The sequence below is a fragment of the Grampus griseus genome (assembly GCF_964374135.1).
Source record: "Grampus griseus genome assembly, chromosome: 10".
Classification (NCBI taxonomy): Eukaryota; Metazoa; Chordata; class Mammalia; order Artiodactyla; family Delphinidae; genus Grampus; species Grampus griseus.
The window spans coordinates 1,928,671-1,941,694 of NC_139004.1; the positions used below are offsets into that span (position 1 = coordinate 1,928,671).

The 13,024-nt window shown below is 50.6% G+C and overlaps 1 long non-coding RNA gene across 1 annotated transcript; it reads right to left on the bottom strand.

Moving 5' to 3' along the window:
- Nucleotides 1-670: 670 nt before the first annotated feature.
- Nucleotides 671-4,115, bottom strand: LOC309827776. The gene is made up of 2 exons (XR_014297245.1): nucleotides 3,497-4,115; nucleotides 671-2,408 (listed from the first exon to the last, which is right to left on the bottom strand). It is a non-coding gene; the product is annotated as an uncharacterized lncRNA (long non-coding RNA).
- Between the last annotated feature and the right edge of the window lie 8,909 nt (nucleotides 4,116-13,024).

A 13,024-nucleotide genomic window follows, 5' to 3' on the forward strand; every position in this document is an offset into this window, starting at 1 on the left:
TAAAAACTCTTATAAAAACCAAGGATAAAAGGATATTTTTAAAACCATTTATGTAGCTTTTATTTCAATTTCAGTACCTTGTCACTCAGTATTACACAAATGGTCGTATTCTGGAGATCTTGTTTAAATTATGTGCAGATTAAAGAATTATATTTTCGTTTTTTAAATTTTAATTTAATTTTTAAAATTTATTTATTTTGGCTGCGTTGGGTCTTCGTTGCTGCGCACGGGCTCTCTAGTTGTGGTGAGTGGGAGCTACTCTTCGTTGCGGTGCGTGGGCTTCTCATTGAGGTAGCTTCTCTTGTTGTGGAGCGTAGGCTCTAGGTGCAAGGGCTTCACTAGTTGTGGCACGTGGGCTCAGTAGTTGTGGCTCGTGGGCTCTATAGCGCAGGCTCAGTAATTGTGGCATACGGGCTTAGTTGCTCTGCAGCATGTGGGATCTTCCCAGACCAGGGCTCGTCCCCTGCATTGGCAGGCAGATTCACAACCACTGCGCCACCAGGGAAGTCCCCAGAATTATATTTTCTTAGTTAAAAATTTAAATAAATGGACATATAGAGAGTAAAACAATGTAAGTTTTCCTCCTATACCCCCTACTCCAATCTATCCCAGAGATAACCACTGTGCAGAAAAGATGTGGCCCCTTAAACTTTTTCTTATGGATTCACATATATAAATTCACATGTACACATACAGGGTTTTGTTCACAAAAATGACATCATACTATACACATTGTACTGCAAAATACATTTTTTTTTTTTTTTTTTGCCGTATGTGGGTCTCTCACTGTTGTGGCCTCTCCCGTTGTGGAGCACAGGCTCCGGATGTGCAGGCTCAGTGGTCATGGCTCACGGGCCTAGCCACTCTGCGGCATGTGGGATCTTCCCGGACCGGGGCACGAACCTGTGTCCCCTGCATCGGCAGGCGGACTCTCAACCACTGCGCCACCAGGGAAGCCCGCAAAATACATTTTTCACTTAATTTGTTTTCATGATCTTTTTCAGGAACTGCATACACATACAGGGAGGAGCCGACTCTGACTACATGTTGGATCTGTTTCTTTTACTTTAACCTTTGCTTCCCGTTGCTTTTGTTCACCAAAAGGATACTGTCTATACGTAATGGCCTGCCTCGGGGAACCCTGCTCCTCTGCCTGAATATTAAAACAAAGTGGTTCAAAGGACCCCTGAAACACCCCAAAGAGAGATATGAACTAATTAGGTTCACTTGGTATGTTGAATTACATGGGAAGTGTTGTCAAATAAGTCATAAATCTTCTCAGGTTATATTGTATGGCAAATGGAGAGGTAGTCTAGGGATTATATGGACTTCCTACAATCTGGTATGTCCTGGTAAAATGTTATCAGTCATAATTCTAGCTATTGTCTGAAAAGTGTTGCATGTCACAGCAGTAACCAAGTTACTTTGTCAGTTGCATTGTAACCAGATTTAAACGTGCTTCTTAAGTCTTTCGTCATTATAGACAGTTATGGTTTCACTCTGACGCCTTTGCAAAAATGTTTCCTCTTCGAGACGTTTTATAGAAGGGACCTTTGGGTAAATATAAGTTTCTGGCTTTCAGACAATAATGCTGAACTGGGTAAGAAATTGAAGAATTCTAATGGGAAAACTGATGGCTTCTTAAAGCTGTTTTTAAAAAAGGATTAGTTACATAGGACTGAGTAAACTGGTGAATATGGTTATAATTTTTATAGTTTCTATCTGAAAAATGACTGGTTTCAATCTGTTTTCCAGGTGTAAGGAGAACCTTCCCCTTAAACTAATTATAACTTAGAGGAATTTGGTAAATTATACCTTCATAAGCAGAATTGAAACATTTATCTTTTTCTCTCTACTTGGTCGATCCTGCCTGTTAGCATAGGCTTGTCTCAAAGATTAAGCCATGCAGTTTAAGTACGTACGCCCAGTACAGTGAAACTGCGGACGGCACCTGTGGCGAGCGGGGAGCTACTCTTCCCCTGCCTCTGGGAATCCTGCCCCTCTGCCTGAATGTTAAACCAAAGTGCCTTTGTTCAGCGAAACATCCGGCCCCTGTCCACTTGTGAATGGCTGCAAGAAAGAAGAAATTAACACATCCCCTCCCCGAGGCTGGCCATTCCAGGAGATATTTGCAAAACGTATGGCCTTTTTACTTTACTTCCTCATCTCCTCCCCCTCTCTGTGCTATAAAAGGAACTGGCATCCAGACCGCATAAGACGGAGACACTCATCTGCTGTCTTCTCAGTCTGCCAGCTTTCCGAATAAGGTCTTATTCCTTGCTTCAACACCTCATCTTGCTGTTGTGCGGCGAGCTGAGCAAGCTTGTCTCGGTGACATATAGACCAATCACATTTTTTTTTAATTTCCTGCATCATATTCCATCATATAAATGAATTACATTCTTCTCCTATGGAGAAAAAAATTAAAATTGGATTAATTCCATTTCATTGTATTCCTTTCCTCTCCTACCCTTCCTCCTTCCCCCTCCCCTTCTTTCTTCCTTTCTTTTTCTTTCCTTTTTTGCTATTAAAAAATAATGTTAACTGTATACTTAGAAATGATTAAGATAATAAATTTTATATTATGTGTGTTTTTACCACAATTAAAAATAATAACTTAAAACCCCTGTAGATCTGAATTTTTTAAATAATGCTGAAGAAAAGAACCTGGAACATATCTGAGCATGTGTGCAAATGCTTCTGTACAACAGATAATCTAAAAGTGAGAGTGCTGGCCCCAAGGGAACATTCATCTGAAATTGAAAGACTTCCAAAAAGTCTTGTTAACTTCCCTCCAAAAAGCCGAATTTATACCACACTTCTTCATAGTCTGATGGGCACTGGGAATTACCAAGCTCTAAATTATAACAAAGGGCAGCACAAGGATTCTTATGGTGATTGCACACTCTGTCTCAGAATTCCTGGATAGTGCAAAAAAGACCAAGACAAAACAAAACAAAAAACAAATTCTAAAAACAGGAACCAGGAGTGTATGAGAAGGATGTGCTCCCTCTTAAGGTCATTTGCCTCTTGCATAACCACAGAGCAGAAAACCCAAGAGAATGTATTGAAAACTCTTAAATGACTAAGAGTTCACCAATTTGGCCATATATACAATAAATGCTGTGATATAATAAGAAATATGTATTGGTCTCTGCCCATCCCCCAGATCCCGACACAGAGCTCCTAAATCCCTTGGCACTTCCTGGGTGACAGGAGCATCACTTGTTCTAAGGAGGCCAATCCTGGTGGCTCCCGGATGGCTGCAGGGTGGGGCTGCTCTCCAGAAAGGCCCAACCATGATGAGATGCTTGAACTTTCAGTCCCATCCCCCAGGCTCCAGGGAGGGGAGGGGGGCTACAAATTAATAATCGATCACGCTCCATGAAAATTCCTAAGTGATGGCTTCTGAGAGCTCCCAGGACGCTGAACACGTGGAGGACCAGCCTGGTCTGTGCATCAACTGAGTTACCCGACAACAACTCTGGAATTTTACCTTCAGGGAAAAGTAGAGAATACAAAGCATGATGAATCAACCATGATAGGGCTTATTGGAACATCCTTGATGATTAGTCTAGAACCAAACATTCTTTTTTCAAATTTGCTGAGTTTGGCTTGGTATACAGAGAAATCACACACGCGGGTGGTGACATCGGGACATCTGCAAAGTCAGTGATGTGAACCACTTCCCGGTCACTCAAGGAAAACTCTGCTCCAGGTGGGAGAACAAGACAAACAGGAAATGAGGGATGGGCTGGAGAGACTACGTCATCTCATGTGGTCAAATGCCCCAAAGCTACGTCCAGGGCAAACATTCCACGACTCGGCACAGGCAGCCACAACGAATGGCTCGAAGGGGAAATCACCAGCCATGGACAGCGTGAGTGCATTGATGAACTTCTGGAAGCCTCCAGAAAAGATGCTGGGTCTGGAGCCAGAGAGCGAAGAGGAAGGAGGCCACCTCCATAAACCCTGAATGCTGTTGACCTAACACATGGCAATTTTAGAATTGTACTTTTTTTTCATTTTAAAGCTCAAAAATATTTTATGGAGGAAGATCCACTTATTGTTGCTCTCCATCCAAAAAATAAGTCCAATATTAAGGTAATTAGCAAAGTGTGGTGCTGGCAGCAGGTCAAGCCAGCTCGAGAGCCTTGGGAAAATCAACAGAAATCACTCACAGGTGCACTAGCGCACGCACGCACGCGCACACACGGCTCCTGGGAGCAGTGAAGTCCAATCCTTTCCCATCTGAAGAGGAGGACAGGGTCAGGGAGGAGGAAGGGGAGGAAACCCCAGATGAAAAACTGGTAGGTACTCTGCCTGGTCCCCACACACCACGTCTATTCTTTTGCGGTACGCGGGCCTCTCGCTGTTGTGGCCTCTCCCACCGCGGAGCACAGGCTCTGGACGCGCGGGCTCAGCGGCCATGGTTCACGGGCCCAGCTGCTTCGCGGCATGTGGGATCTTCCCGGACCGGGGTACGAACCTGCGTCCCCCGCATCGGCAGGCGGGCTCTCAACCACTGCGCCACCATGGAAGCCCACCACGTCTCTTCTTGCAGACGTGAAGACTCCTCGTGAGATTTTCAGTTGTGACTCAGGCCATGGTCTCCCCATGTGCCAGCTGATACTTGAAAAATGTATGAGATGCCGAATTGTATCCAGACAGCCTGGAAACGGGTATAAAATGGTCTGTGAGGCAAACAACTTTCACCTACAGTGGCTGCTCAGTCTGGGGACGGCCCTCGGCTCCCTCTGGCCAAGCATTATCCCATAACCCATAACCCAGCTCAGAGCGCCTGCCCTTCCTGTTCTCCAGACCTCCGGTGACTCTTGGTCACTGGAAATGGGGCCGAGACAGTGTGCATTGTTTTGTTCTGTTTTTTTTGTTTTTGACTCAGAAACACGGATTTGGAAGCTTCCCTCATTCCTCCCACCCAAAGCCTCCAGGGTAGGCTGAGCATGACAGGGGAAACGAGTGCCTGGGAGACATCGGAGTGGAAAGGCGAGGAGGAAGGGGGGGTCCAGGAAAGGACAGTCGGGGTGACGGGGTACAGCCAGCGAGAACGGGGAGGCTGTGTCTGTGAAGCAGGGAGGTCGGCGGTGTTTGCGCTGGTGGGCAGGTCGTCTGAAACTGGGGGCACATCTGAAACTGAACGAGGCACGGCCATCGTCCCCCAGCCCACATTTCTCCGGCCCACCTTGGAAATGAGACCCTCTCTCACCCAACCAATGGCCTCAGGCCCCCTTCATCCATCACACGCGTCACCACCAAGCCTTGCCTGCTGCCTCCGCGCCGCCGGTTGAGAGCCTCAGGACAGAACGGGTCCCCCACCTCTCCCCACATACACTCTGCGCAGAGGAAGGCGTCGTCCTGGCCCTCCACGCAGCTCTTAACCCGCCCACGGCCCCTGGGATCAGCTCAAAGAGCACTTGCCCTAAACGACCCAGCCTCCTGCCCCGGCCTCTGGAACCCCTGCAGCCCCTCCAAGCCACGTGTGAGCCTCCGAAAGCACTGTTTGCCCGACTCCGGTTAAGGGCGCTCACCCTTCCCTCTCCACGCAAGCATCACGGCCTCAGGCGGCGTCTGAGTCCCCACCCTGCGCGACTCTCCCAGACCCTGCGCCCCGGACGCGCGCCCCGGCCCGAGCCGCACAGCCAGCGCTCCGGTAAACAGGCCGCCCCGCCCGCTCTGCGGGAGGGGCCCCCACGCGCGCGCGGGCCCACCTGCCTCCTCTGCTCCGCGGGACCCCGACCGCCCGAGGCGCAGACCCCGCCGCTGCAGCGCCCAGTGCCGCCCACCGCCCAGGACTTCCCGGCTCCGCGGGCGGGGCGGGGCGCGGCCGGGAACTGGCGCCGCGGGCGGCCGTGCCCCGCCCGCCCCGCGCCCCGCCCCGCCCCGTCCGCCCCGCGCCCCGCCCAGCCCCGTCCAGCCCCGCACCGCCGGGACGCACGGTTCCGCCGGGACCCCGACCGCTGGGACGGGGGCGGGGACAGGGACGGCGGCAGAGGCAGGCGAGGTTCTGAAAGGGAAAGCGCGGCTGCCGGTGGCTCTGTGTCCAGTGAGAAGGGACACCAGGGGCGCGTGCAGAGGGGCGAAGAGGACCCGGACCCCTGGGTTCTTACACTTGCATGAAGCGGACACAGGTGCAGAGGCGCGCTTCTGCTGTAGGTGCGGAGGGCCTGGGGCTCTTTGTAGCGGGGCCGATGCAGCCAGGACGGAGGACTCCTGTCCTCCAGGGCCCGCCGCTCATCAGCGGACCCGAGCCCACTTACAGAGGCCAGCGTCCCTGGGGTCCGAGCCCTTGCCCACCGCCGGGCTTGGGCTGTGGTGCTGGCTTGTAAGCCGAGTGGCAGAACAGATACGGAGTCAGAGGGGCTCGGCCGGGGCCTCCGAGGGGGGCAGGCTTCCAGCGGGTCTCAGTGGTTCAGGGTCATCAGGGCCCACACTCCTCCCATGCCTCCTGTGTCAGCCTCACCCCAGGCCGGCGGCCAGAGGCCCCAGCCACCAGAAGCATGTTGACAGGATGATATCTTTCTTTCTTTCTTTTTTTCTGTTAAAAGTGAAATTTATTACAATACAGTAAGTACAAGTGTTATTTTAAAAGCTGGTGAAAATTATCAAGTGTCTATATAATTTTTCTAATATAAATATTGGAAATAACAACTTGAACAGTTCTATACGTATGTAGTACATTGAAAACATAAAATCATGCACAAGGCTAAAATATCACTTTGCATATTATCCTTTTAGGTATCACTCCTGTCTTCTGATTCCAGCATCATTCCAGAATATGAAGGGGTTACAAACTTCAGGGTTTCAGTGTTTTGAATGTATGTCAGTTATCACACATTAACAATGCTTTAAGATCATTGCTTATGTTCTAATCACGTGGTTCTAGTTCCCGCCTTTCCCTTTCTCCATCTCCATAAGGTCTTGGACAAAAAGTTGAGCTAGAAAACCTGTGATTACAGGACCCAGCATGACATGAATTCCCAATGATTCATTTAAAAGTGGCATAAAGTGTTATATATTTTAAAAGTCCTACAGGACATGAAAGACAATAAATACATCACATGTAAATAAGATTAAGCAGCTCATCCTCTGCTTACTTACTTGGCTCCGTGTCTCTACAGAAAGGAGAAGCCGAGCTGTGAAGAAGATGGGGCAAATCAGAACTGCTGGGAGTGTGTGTGTTTTGGGGGGGCTGGTGAGCAGCATAGGGAAGGAACTGGGGAGAAATGTCAGATTATGAAAGGAAATGAAACAGCATTACTCATCCGTTCTTCCCCATCCTGCTAAAGCAGGGGCCGGTTCCAGCCCAGCCCCCCTCCCATGCCTCCCAGTGGGGGACCCGTCCCCCCAGCACTGTAAAGGCAGCCACTGCCTTTCAGACAATATGAAGCCGTAGCTGTTCCCTGCTGAGAACACTTCGCAAATTTGAGGAACAGCCCATAAAGTATAGGTGTGGACATTTCACAAATTCCAAGGACAGTCTGAAGCCGGCCTCAATGCGAGGGGCAGGGGAAACAGTTTTTCCAAGCAGCTAACGCCCGGAGAGGCTCAGGGCTTCAACCAAGGGGAAGACAATGCTGCTTCCTTCCTGACAGCGCTTGCCAGACTTTGATGTGCCTGTGATTCACCTGGCGTCTCATCAAAGTGTATTAGATTGAGGGTGAGGCCCAGACCCTGCATTTGTCATAAGCTCCTACGGACCACTGAGGCGCTCCAAGGACGCCCCAAAACGGCGGGCACAGCCTGGGAAGGGAGCCTTCCCAGGGTATGTGGGGAGGACAGGACCACTCAGGGGTGCCCCAGATGCTGCAAGACAGACACAACCTTTTCAGCCACACCTGTCACACCTCTGACGCCTCGGCTGCTCCCAGCAGCTGCGGGATGCTCAGCACGAACGTTCAGAAAGCACTGAGCACACACTTTTTTGGCCATTTCAATTGCTGCACTCATTGGATCCCTGATTTCAATTAAGGCAAGGTCGGCAGAGGGGAAGGTGTGTGGATAGCAAGGGTACCTCTTTCTGGAGAAGAGAACCTGCCGCAGAGCGAAATGCTGCTGGTTTCGCGGCACCTGATGGAGGGAGGGAAGCCGAGCACCAGGTGCTGAGCGCTGCCTCCCTCGCTGGCCTCCACTGAGCGCTGTGCTCAACCTTGGGTGACGCTCCCTAGTGAACATTCCAGGAAAGTCGGCCTTGGCCTTCTCAAACACACCAGTCATTCTTGAACTGCAGAGGAAAGACTCCAAGGCACAGCTCTCCTCCAGCTTTAATCTGGGAAGGAAAACTTGAACTTTAGGTGAGCCTACACACGCACGTATGACCCTCACCCCACTCCTCATGCCCGTGCCCCAGAGCGCTTAGGCACTGAGTTCTGGTTCAAGAAAATCCACAGACTTCTTTTGCTTTGTATAAATACACCAAGACTCTGCCCCAATTCTGGAGTTTTCCCTGCCCTATGGACACAGGAGTAAAACAGCTAGGAAACACCCGAGACAAGCAGAGATTTTAAAAAGAACGATTTGCCCTAAACTCATTGTAAATGTTTTTTGATTTCAAGTGTTCTCATAGCCAATTGCTGTATTTATATTCGTGTCACACGCATTCCTGTGAGTCAGAGGATGGTCTGATAGAGGACAGACGAAGGTCTCTGACTGAGGAAGAGAAGGGCCTCGGGGATCCCCGGAACAGGAAGGACGGGGTGCAGCTTCGGCCATCCCTGTTTGCCCACACACACCAACTAACAGCCTGCCCGCGAGTTAGCGTCCAGCCGTCTGAGCCCTGCCTTGTTCTATGCGTCCACGAGGAAGGAAGAAAGGAGAGAGGGGGCTTCTTCTTGCATTTCGAGGCTCCTTCCCTGCCACTGTGCTCTCCCCCGTTCCCTCCTTGAGGCACCCCCCTCCCCTGCCCCCCAGACCTCCCAGGCCATTCCCAGAGGACCTTCCTTCTGGGCGTCTCCTGCCACCTGGAGTCCAGGTGAGCGCTTCTCCCAGTGACAACTGCTTGGACACTAGCTCTAGTCCCAGCCTCTCCTAAACAGCAGATCTCATCCGTGCTCCCATAAGGGAAGTGCCTCTGATCCCTGGAGGAGGGTCAGGGAAATCTGCAGGCCCGCTGCAGCGTCCTGTGCAGCGATGAGCTGGACCTGGCTCCTGCAGGCAAGCTGTTAAACATGTGGTAACCTCAAGTCAGCCGCGGTGAGCTCATTTACACCCGGAACCAGCAAACATGAATCGGGCATCCTCCCCGGCCCACACCCCTACCTGCTCCGGTTTTGCAGAGCCAGTTTGCCCTGGAGCCTGCAGCCCCTCCTGCAAGCTTCCTCTCTCCTTCTCAGCTCTCTGCCTTTTCTCTCCTCTAACACAGATGCGGGCAGCCTCTGTGCGCCAAGACCCGAGGAACCTTCCCTCCCATACAGATACTATCCCCAGGGATAGAAGATGGATTTAACCAAGGACAAAAAAACAGAACTCTCAATATGAAAACGCTTTTCGTTTCTTCTCCCTCTCCTCCCAATAAAAGATACATAGGGGATGTGAAGTCCTTTCAGCGATAGATTAACAGTGGAGAGATTTTGAAATGCTATTTATTTTTCCCGTCAAAATCTTCCCCGTCTTATTATTTTAAGAAAGTACGATTGTATCTGAAAAGTATTTCCCTATCCGGTTGAATGTTAAGGATCCTGCCAGATAAGGGAAAAACAAGGCCCCCCCAAAGGAAGCATTTTTCGGGAATTTTCCAGCACTGTCCAGAAGGGAGGAGGTTTACGTGTTTCTCAAAGTACCTGATTCATGATCTGACAGGCCCAAGAGAGATAACAATTGTGTTGCTGGCCTGAAAATCTGGCAAGCGCCCACGAACAGGCCTCGGTAACTGGGTCACAGCAGCAGCCGCCGGGAGACCACAGCCAAGGTCAGTCCCTCTTTCCCTTGTAATGTCCAGTGAGGCTGACACGTCGCACTGGCAGCCTTTCCTGTGTCCTTTACAGGTACTGTTAGCAAATCACAGCTCCGCAGGCACTCAGACAAGATTTCTCAGCAGCCTACGAAGCACACACACTGACTCTGGCCCTATTCTGCAAAGGTTTCCGTAACGTTGAAGACCTCTTTGCCCCTCTTAACATGTTTCTTCCAGGAGTGCTTCCCCAAGTCGGGCTGCGTCCTGTCATAATGAAGACTCGTTAACTCCGTGAGCAGAGGAGTCTCAGCCCCTCCCATGTGCCGGGCGCTGGCTGGGTCCCAGCTGAGGACGTGACCTGTGACCTGAGGTGGCTCACAGTCTGTTGAGACACACGCTCAGAGGTACTTTCTAGATGTTATGAGAAAACAGATGGTGGCAGCCACACCCAAATACCCCCCATGAAAATCCCCATCAGACACTTAACTCCAGAGGGACTTTCTGGAGAATCTTCTGTCTTCCGCACGAGATGACCAGCCTGAGGACAGCCTAACTCTCCTTGACTCGTTTTTGTGTCCACAGCATCAACCACAGTGTCCGAAAGGTATTTGTTAAATGACTGAGAGGACTCGGGGGGATGTGATCATCAAATAACGCTGTAGCTCTTCAGTCGGAAAGAGAGCTCTTCCCGGTAACTGAAGAGCACAGGGAGCAAGGAAGCTCCTCTGCGAACGGCCTGGAGGTTTCGGGGGGATGCCTCTCAGGGAGGGGCTTGGGGAGAGCACAGGGGCAGGGAAGGAGCCTCGACATGTAAGTTGGGCCAAATCAGGAAGGGTACCCAACACACTGAAACCGAGAGAGAAGCGCCCCGCGATTCCTTGGTTTCCGATGTAAAGTGCGTGGCGGTCAGCTCCCGTCCTCTGCGCATCTCGTGCTTTCAAATCGTTTAGCTTCCGTAGAGGAAACAGGAGGTGGAGGGAAGGAGGAGCCATGTGACCAAGAAGGTGGCAGGAGGCTCCCTGCGTCCCAATATTCCCCAACGTTGAAAGAAAGATCAGGCTGGTGTTCAAAAATGAACATCAATTAACCAGGAGATTCCTGGAATCACCAGCGCTTGTCCAGGAAGACCCAGCCAACCAAAGGGCCCAGCATCACCCCAGTGAGATCAAGCCCAGAGCAGGTGACCTCCACGGGATGGTACCAAGAGCCGTGATGAAGGGTGTGTCTGAGTCCCGCAGAGGAATGCTTGGCAGTGCTGACCAGTCAGAGGGCCGGGAGCCCCCCGTCGGCTCGCTGATCTCACAGCAGCACCACCCCGTGTATTCCACGGCCAAAATGTGGTGACTTCAAGTATTGCCTTATGGAGGGGTTTCTCTGGACTAAGGAATTTCATAGAAGCTATGCAGACTTAAAGCTTCAGTTTCATGAAGAGATTTTTATTTAGAAAGACTATTCTGTCAGAGTGTGGATTTATGAGACACAGGAGAGGACCAGACTGGACCTGGAGAGACCAGTTAAGAAGCAGTTAAAATGGTAGTGGAGAAGGTACAGTGAGACTCTGAATCCAGGCAGTAGCAGTGCAGCTCAGAAGGGGGCACATTTAAGACATCTCGGCGGGGAACCTGCCCAACAACTGAGGTAAGATTGGGGGGGATCCAGGGTGGTCCTTCTACAGCACGGTGGGTGACAGGGAGTCAAGGGGGAGATGCAGGTTTGGGTGCAGGAGGATGGACATATTGGGATTGATACCAGGGAGACAGAAACAATAAAAAAAAAAAAAAGAGAGAAGACATAGTTGAGAAACAATATTAAAATTCAAAATTGTAGTTGCAGATGTGTATCTCTAAGTACATGTTTAAGGCAGTAGAGTATTACTTCATTCTCTTCTCTTCCTTTGTTTTCCTTTTCAGGAATGTGTGAACACTACTTCCCGACAGCAACTCCACATACTTGCTTCACAGAGCCAGTCAGCAGTTCTAAGAAAACGCTGCGTGTTGCGTTTGTTAACTTCATTGAGAAATGATGGGGACCTTGGTGACCGTCTCCACCTTTGTTAACAGAAAATACCACCACCGGCTTTGAGCATCGCCCACTAACCCCCAAAGAGCAACCTCCAAACAGATCTCCGTGCTGAAGACTTGGTGGGTTCCTACGTGAAAAGGGGGTTGATTTAATTGTCCAGCTCAGCCTTTCTCAACAGCAGCACTATTGATATTTGGGGTCAGATGACCCTTCCTTGAAGGGGCTGCCCTGTGCACTGTAGGACAGAGGAAGGAGACAGATGGGCCCCAAGCTAGGCATTTACCACTGGCCTCCCGTTTACATTTCATGGGGCAGGAAAAAGTGGGCTTCAGGCCAGACACAACTAGCCATCTGTTTGCATTTCCTGAGACAGGAGATAGATGGGCTCCAGCTTAGACATTTACAATCAGCCTCCTGTTTGCTCTCCAAAATGGAAGTAACAACAGAAACAGGGTAAGTAGCCAGGCTCTGTCTCCTGTGGACGCCTGAAGATAGCAGTCGTGGCAGGAGCAGAGAGGGGCTAACCCTTGTTTGAGTAATAGATCAACAGGTCACATAATTCCCATCCTTGGGGCAAGGGAGACACTGCACATGCGCAGAAAGGCTCCTTGGGGGTCAAAAAGGAGGGGGCACCACCCCAGAATAGGTGATGCTAAGGCCGTCCCATAGGCCTCTGGGCTGAAATCCCATTTGGAAAAAAGTTGGGCACACATGCTGGGGAGGGTCCCAGGGCAGGGCAGGTGTGGAAAAAGAAACCAGGTAATTGGCCAAAGGTGAACAGAGACCCAGAAGGACCGCCCTATATGAATGACTTCACCGCCTCTTTACTGGGGTCCTCGTCGCTAGGGGGGACGCCCACACCCTTCCTCTCCCCGTGTGCATCTCTGCCCTGCTTCTGTCTTAACTAAACAAACTGTTTCTCTGTGTGCTCTCCCACCTGTTGTTGTGCTATGTCTTTAATAATAAACTCTGTACCTGTTTTTGCAGTTTTTGCCTCCGTGAGAAATGCCTTTTTCACTTGGGGCAAGAGCCAGGGGGTCTGGTGGCTGGGATTCCTAGTTTCCATCCAGGCTCCCCAGGTTCAATTCCTGG